The following is a 6765-nucleotide window of genomic DNA, read 5'->3' on the forward strand; positions in this document are numbered from 1 at the left end:
CATCATCCTGGATAGCCTTGCCCGCCGTGGCCAGCTCGTCGGCATAGCCACGCATGATGCTAAAGTAGGAGGCAACCGAGAGGTTACCCTTTTGTGCATTGATGAGGGAGGTGCGGATCTTGTTGATGCGACTCGCCGATTGAGATGAGAACATGGCAGCGAGCGTCATCCAGAGCGCGCCCGCCGTGGTGATCGTGGTCACCGTGACCAGGACCTCGTTTGTGAGGTTATTCAGCAGGTAGCCAAGGACCTGCTGATCCTCCCGTACCCATATAGGGTGGAGAGGGTTAGCCGATGAAGTCTCCTTGCCATCCTTGGTGGTGACGAGGAGCTTGGCCGGCTCCGGGTTGGTGTCGTCGACATAGCCGAAGATGCCGGCACCGCGCAGCTGAAGTGTGATCTGCGTGCGCCACAACACGTAATTCGTGCAAGATAGCTTCTCTGTAACCTGACTGTTGATACTAGGCGAGGAGGAACTGGAGGAAGACATGGCTAGGCTAGATGGGTTCGACAGAAGCTCTAGATGGGAAAAGGAAAAGCTTTGACTACCATGTGCGAAGCGGAAAACGTCTTACCTCGTCGAGAGGGGACGCCGTGCATGTTATAGGCAGGGGTGCAAGTCCCTGATAGCGCATACAGTTGAGATCTTACATGAGAGATTACAACTTGGAGATCAAGCTAGGTAGAGATAGAATTATGGTTACAAAGATAAACCTCCTAGCCTAACCGAAAGACTCTTGCTAAGATACGTATGTACAATACGCCCAAAGATGTTTGACACGTACGGCCTGTTTAACAAACAATTGAAGCACCTAAACAAGTACTATAGGTGTTAACTTTTGTACAAGAGCTTAGTGAATAGTAATAATCTCTCCCCTTGATTATTCATCTATAAGCACTTTGCATTAGATGTGCTCTTAGAATATTTCTTCCTTCAAACTGCCCCCTAGATCACTTTTCTATGGTGTTTCAACTAGCTTACATTACAGGGTGCTACATGTTTTCTTGCTTTGAAGTCATGAGTTACAGCTTCACCAGAAATCAGTAAGATATATTGCCTACAAATTACTAGTATCTAGGTGCCATTTAAATCATACTTACAAAATATAAATAAGATAGGATACAAAAGTAGTTACAAAGCCTGAAGTTTATAAGTTTATAAGTTACAGTAGCGCCCATTTCACCTTGGGCCAGATAAAATCGATGCTTCAGGTGGAACTGAATATGTTGATTGATTATGCTGGACAGACATTACTGGATTTGCATTCATAAGGTTGCAATCAATGTTAGTTTCTATATTCATTGAACCTTCCAGTACCTTGACCACCGATGACATTGAAGGCCTTCTACTGCTATCATTTTGCAGGCACCACATTGCAAGCTTCAACAATTGAACTGCTTCCTCTTGGTGTAAGACCATGTCCTCACTATGGTTGTCAATCAAATCGATAAACTGATTATCTTCAGCCTTTTTCTGTATCAATTTGATGAGCTGAACACTCTCCTCGGGAAGAGATATGTCAATATTTTTTCTTCCACAAATTACTTCCATGACAACAACTCCAAAGCTGTAGACATCAACTTTTTCAGTGATTTGGGACGTTAACCATTCAGGTGCCAGATACCCAGGTGTGCCCCTCATCATTGTCATTACTTTGCTTTGGTCCCTGTCCATTAGCTTAGATAGTCCAAAATCAGCCAATTTGGCGTTGAAATTCTCATATAAGAGAGTATTTTGTGGTTTGATGTCCAAATGAGCAATTATTCGCCTGCACCCCTCGTGGAGATAGCATAGGCCTTTGGCAATATCTAGAATGATCATGTGCCGGGTGCACCAATCAAGAGGGGCATTGTTATGGCGGTAGTAGATCCACCTATCAAGTGACCCTCTCTGTACATATTCATATACTAAAAGTCTTTCAGATTTCTCTGCACAAAAGCCGATCAGTCTAACAAGATTGATGTGTTCAATGCTGCCAATAGTATCGACTTCAGCCAAGAATTCTTTCTTTCCTTGTCTAGCACCTTCCAAACGTTTTACTTTTTTTTGAAAAGGGTGACTCCCCGGCCTCTGCATCAGAGTGATGCATACGACCATCTTATTAACCAAATAAAGCAGTGCGAACATGGTTCCAAGGTCTCCAAAAGTAATGAAAAAATAAAGAAAGCTCACACAGAGCCAAAACGGGCTAGAAACACCAACTAGCCATGAAAAGATGCCACAATCGGCTGGCTAAAACTAGGTAGGTAAACTAAATGCCTATCCTATTACATGACCGCCATCCAAACCGGTTGAAGATATCCCGAGCTACCATCTTCCAGCGGAAAGATCCAGTAACCAAATGCTCCCTGGCCTCCGTCTGGGTGAGTAGCGACCACGAACAGATCAGTGCCGTAGTTCGGAATATAACCTGCAAAAAGTGGATACATGATATTCTGTTAAAAACCAAATCATTTCTGCAAGTCCAGATAGTCCACATCAAAGCGCAAACACCAACCCGAATGTGTCTCGCTAAGTCAGTCTCAATCCCATTAAGCCATGTCCCAAATAATGCGTTAACAGAATTCGGTGGATTCATATTAAAAGCAATGTGGACCGTCTGCCAAAGTACTTTGGCCAACGGGCAATCAAAAAAGAGGTGTTTGATTGTCTCATCCCGATCACGGAAACTACACCTAGTAGGTCCTGTCCAATTACACTTTATCAAGTTGTCCTTGGTTAAAATAATTTGTTTATGGACAAACCACATAAACACTTTTATTTTCAAAGGAACTTTGACATTCCAAACATGCTTGGAGGTAGGAATGGAGTTCGAATTTATAACATCAATATACATTGATTTAACTGTGAATACTCCAGACTTAGTCAGTTTCCAGCGTAATTCATCGGGTTGTTGAGAAAGCTGGACCTCCATCAGTCTCCTAACTAGACGGAGCCATTCTTCCCAACGATTGTCCGCTAGCGTCCGTCGGAACTGAATATTAAGGGGGATAGATTGAAATACCGATGCGACGAACACCTCACGTCGTTGAACAATACGGTACAAAGACGGATATTGGATGGCCAAGGGTGTGTCACCGAGCCAAGTATCCTCCCAGAAACGTGTACTAGTGCTGTTTCCAATAACAAACTTTATCCTATTAAACAAAGATTGTTTAACTTTCATCAGTCCTTTTCAGAAAGGTGAATCGGTCGGCCTAACTGTAACCTGGGACAAAGTTTTACTGCAACTCTCTCTTCATCTATTTTCCCTTCAAAAACTGTTCCAAACCCACCACCTCCGAGCTTTTTACTAAAGTCTCCAGTGCATTCTCTCAAGTTTTCGAACGTGTACCTCACTGTCATTCCAGGAATTTGGTCAAAATCTAATTCATCATCTAACTCTTGGTACTTTTTCCTTCGCACATAAAGAATGACAGCAATGACTAGCAGTACAAGAATAGTAGTAGCTCCAAGTGTAGCACCTAACATCACCTTCCTTTTGTTTGCATTAGAGGCAGAAGTTGAGGGGCTAAGCTGCACCTTGAGGTAAAGGAGAGGAGTTGTAGTGAACAATTTCAGGTTGTATTGATTGCAAGGAGAAGACCCTGGTCACCCACATACACGTTCCAGCGGAATCATTCTGGCCATACCTGAACATCACGGCCCTGCAGGAGCAGTTCTTCAAGCAAGCTTGCTTACAGTCTTCTCCGTTTGTTACATTCGCAACGATGTGGCTGGCATCAAAATAAGAAACGTCTGTAAGAGTCAACAACTGATGGTGTTGCATTTCCTGACAAGAGATTGGAGTCAGTGATGCACAGCCAAGATTTGGCTTCCGCTCATCGACCGGCTTGAAGTAGCTTGAACTAGAATTACTCTGAAGCGGACAAGCACATTGCCCCCCTGTGCATATACCATACTCTCCGCATACTGTTGGAAAGGCACAATCATCAGGGAATAGTTTGATTACATCAGACACTACAGCCCATTTTGCATCTGCATTAGACCATTCGTAGAGCCTCAGGTGCCCGTCTGACTCCAATCTCATGTACTGGGTGGAGTTAGCTGCTGGTAATTGGATACTCGTGTCTGATTCATCTGATTGCTTGGACTGCACAGAGATGCTGAGGCTGCCATTCGTGAAGGTAACCTTTGTTGGATCTTTTCCTGTCTTGTTTTTGTTCACCGATTTCGAAAAATAGAGTTGTGGTGATGTGGATCCGACATAAGCATACAATCCATCAGTTTGAACTGTCATGTACAACTGATTCTCTGTCCAATTTGTTGCAGACGTACTTGCTACGAGCCTCATACCTTCCAGAAGTGACTGCCCAGGGACCAATGCATCAGTAGGGTGAGAAAATGACTGCCACACTGTTGCATTTTTCTGATCAAACAACACCAAATTACCAATCTCGGTGATCATCATGCCTGCTACAGACCGCCCAGAGCTTCTGCTCGACCAGACCAGGCTAGCATCAGCATCACGGAGGACCAAGTTTCCATCCAAGGAAAGCTCAAGGGTCGCGTTTTCTCTGACGGGGCGAGCCCGGTTGGCAGACCAGACCACCTGTGGAGTCCCAGTAGTCGGCATGGTGATCTTGGCACCACTATTGGTGTAGACAATGAAGACAGCGAAGAGGAACACGTCGCAGGGGGAGGCGCAGACGAATCCTGCGGCGAAGGAGGGGCCATAGAAGGTTTTGGGTGAACGGAGGACAATGGCCCGCACGGCTGAACCGTCGGAGTAGCTGACGCTGTGTGGGAGGAAAGCTTTGTTATTGATCCACAGCGTCGAGAGGTTTGCTGCGGGGTAGTCGAAACGCTGCGACGCAGAGAGCAATGGTGCTGCAGCTGCAAGCACGATGAACAAGAGACGGTAGAGACCGGCAGGGCCCATGGAGACTGTAAGAAGAAGCAGCTCTTGACTTGCGACTTTAGGAGAGAAAAGGAGCAAGTAACCGGGGTCCGGGGGCTAGTGCGGGGATGAGCTTTCATCGGAGAAAAAGATCTCACCTGGGTTATGCAGAATCAGTGAAGCAGATGTGAGCTCCGCGGAAAGAAGCAGTCAACAAGTCTTCGTCTTGCTATTCTCAGCATCCTAAGTTCACAACCATACCACGCGGTGTTTTGGGCGCTTCGTGTTTGACCATCGCCGGAAGGTGACTTATTGGCTGCTCCTGCAGGCCCAAGTCATTGTCGGGTTGGTTGGATGCTTGTCTCGTCGTTTAGAGCTATTTTAAAGAAGAAAATGTGTTGATGTCACAGAAATTACTAGTAGTGTAGAAAACGTTCTTATATTATAGGACGGAGGGAGTACTAGAGTATTCACAGAGTAAATGCAGTCCTCTTGCTACTTTCCTTGTGCACATCGTGAAAGATGGATCACGATGATTACTTAGGCAAACTAATCAAGCAAGCATGGGTATATGCAAGGCAACTACTAGGTCAGCTTTTGCTTATAATAATCTAATTAACAGTGGTGCTGTTGGCCGCCGGATCAGAAAGACGGGCTCGCCTTCCTCTGTTCATACCATTCTCTTGGGATTTTTGCAGGTTGGATTAGTCCGACTACTTCCAAATGATCATTGGTTGGTTGGTTGGCTACTTCTGCCGGGCCAGGGCATTGGCATGGTAGGTGAAGATCCGCACCTAACTGCGTCAACCGGTTGCTTTTCCGTGTGCTCGTACCGTGGCTTTGAGCATACTGTTTTTCTCCTCTCCTTCCCTGCTAGTATATGAATAGGAAGGACAACACGTCTTGACTCAGCAAACGAAATTATCGAAGTATATGGTGGGGCGTCCTCTTGCTACTATGGTTAGAGCAACTCTAGCCGAGTCTCCATATCATGATCGTCATAATAAATATAGAGTTGTATATGGATATGGAGGTCCCCACGCGACACGCAAACTCAGAGTCAGACATATCTCAGCCTCTATATTTTTTCTATTTTCTCATTTGAACACCTGAATTTCCTCCAAATTTTAAAAATTCACAGATCAAGCAATCATGGACATAGTTTTTGACATGTTGCATCAACAAAAGGATTAACCGGCGACATGGCCAAATCACATGCCGTCTTCATGTGCACCGTCGCCTCCCCCGGCATGTGCATCGTCCCTCTTCCGATGTGTGCAGTGTGCTCTTCTTCAAGGTTCCTCGGGCTCCTAAAGCGTACGATGATATTCCACGTCTTCACCCAAAATTTTCGAGCCACTGAAGCCATTGTACTCAGATCCATCGTGATAAACTGACTCTGGGTGATTAGGCGGTCATCTCTCAGCCGACCGCCTTAACTTGGAGCTTACATGACTCCATCTTCGCCTTAAGTTGATGCCTCTTCTCCTCAATGTCTAGCTCGCGGATCGACGACGTTTGTCCAGGAATCACCAGTCACACTATTGAGAAATGATTTGGCATTGAGGGTCGATTCCCCCAAATTCAGAAAATCGTTCCTAAATCACAAATATTGCACATTTGCCACATTTTTCCACTGTCACCTTGCACATTTGCCACCCAATCACTGGTGACCCCTACATACAACTTTTCAAGTTGGTGCCTACCTCAAACTTGTAACATGTATTTTCTAGGTTTTTTGGTGAATTGAAGATTCAAATTGAGTGCACGGCAATCATACTATGAAGAGGGGCGCAAGCAAAGTTTTCTGGTATGAGCCCTAAGAATGTATCCTTAACCAAATTCTTCAAATCCACTCTCTACCTATTCCATTATATGATCTTTTATAAGCACCGGTTTATCTAAAGATTTTTGTCTTCTGGTG

At 45.1% G+C, this 6765-nt stretch overlaps 1 pseudogene; it reads right to left on the bottom strand.

Annotated features, from left to right (window-relative positions):
- Positions 1–1180: 1180 nt before the first annotated feature.
- LOC119354851 lies at positions 1181–5089 on the bottom strand (annotated as a pseudogene).
- Between the last annotated feature and the right edge of the window lie 1676 nt (positions 5090–6765).

Source organism: Triticum dicoccoides, chromosome 2A (genome assembly GCF_002162155.2).
Source record: "Triticum dicoccoides isolate Atlit2015 ecotype Zavitan chromosome 2A, WEW_v2.0, whole genome shotgun sequence".
Classification (NCBI taxonomy): domain Eukaryota; kingdom Viridiplantae; phylum Streptophyta; class Magnoliopsida; order Poales; family Poaceae; genus Triticum; species Triticum dicoccoides.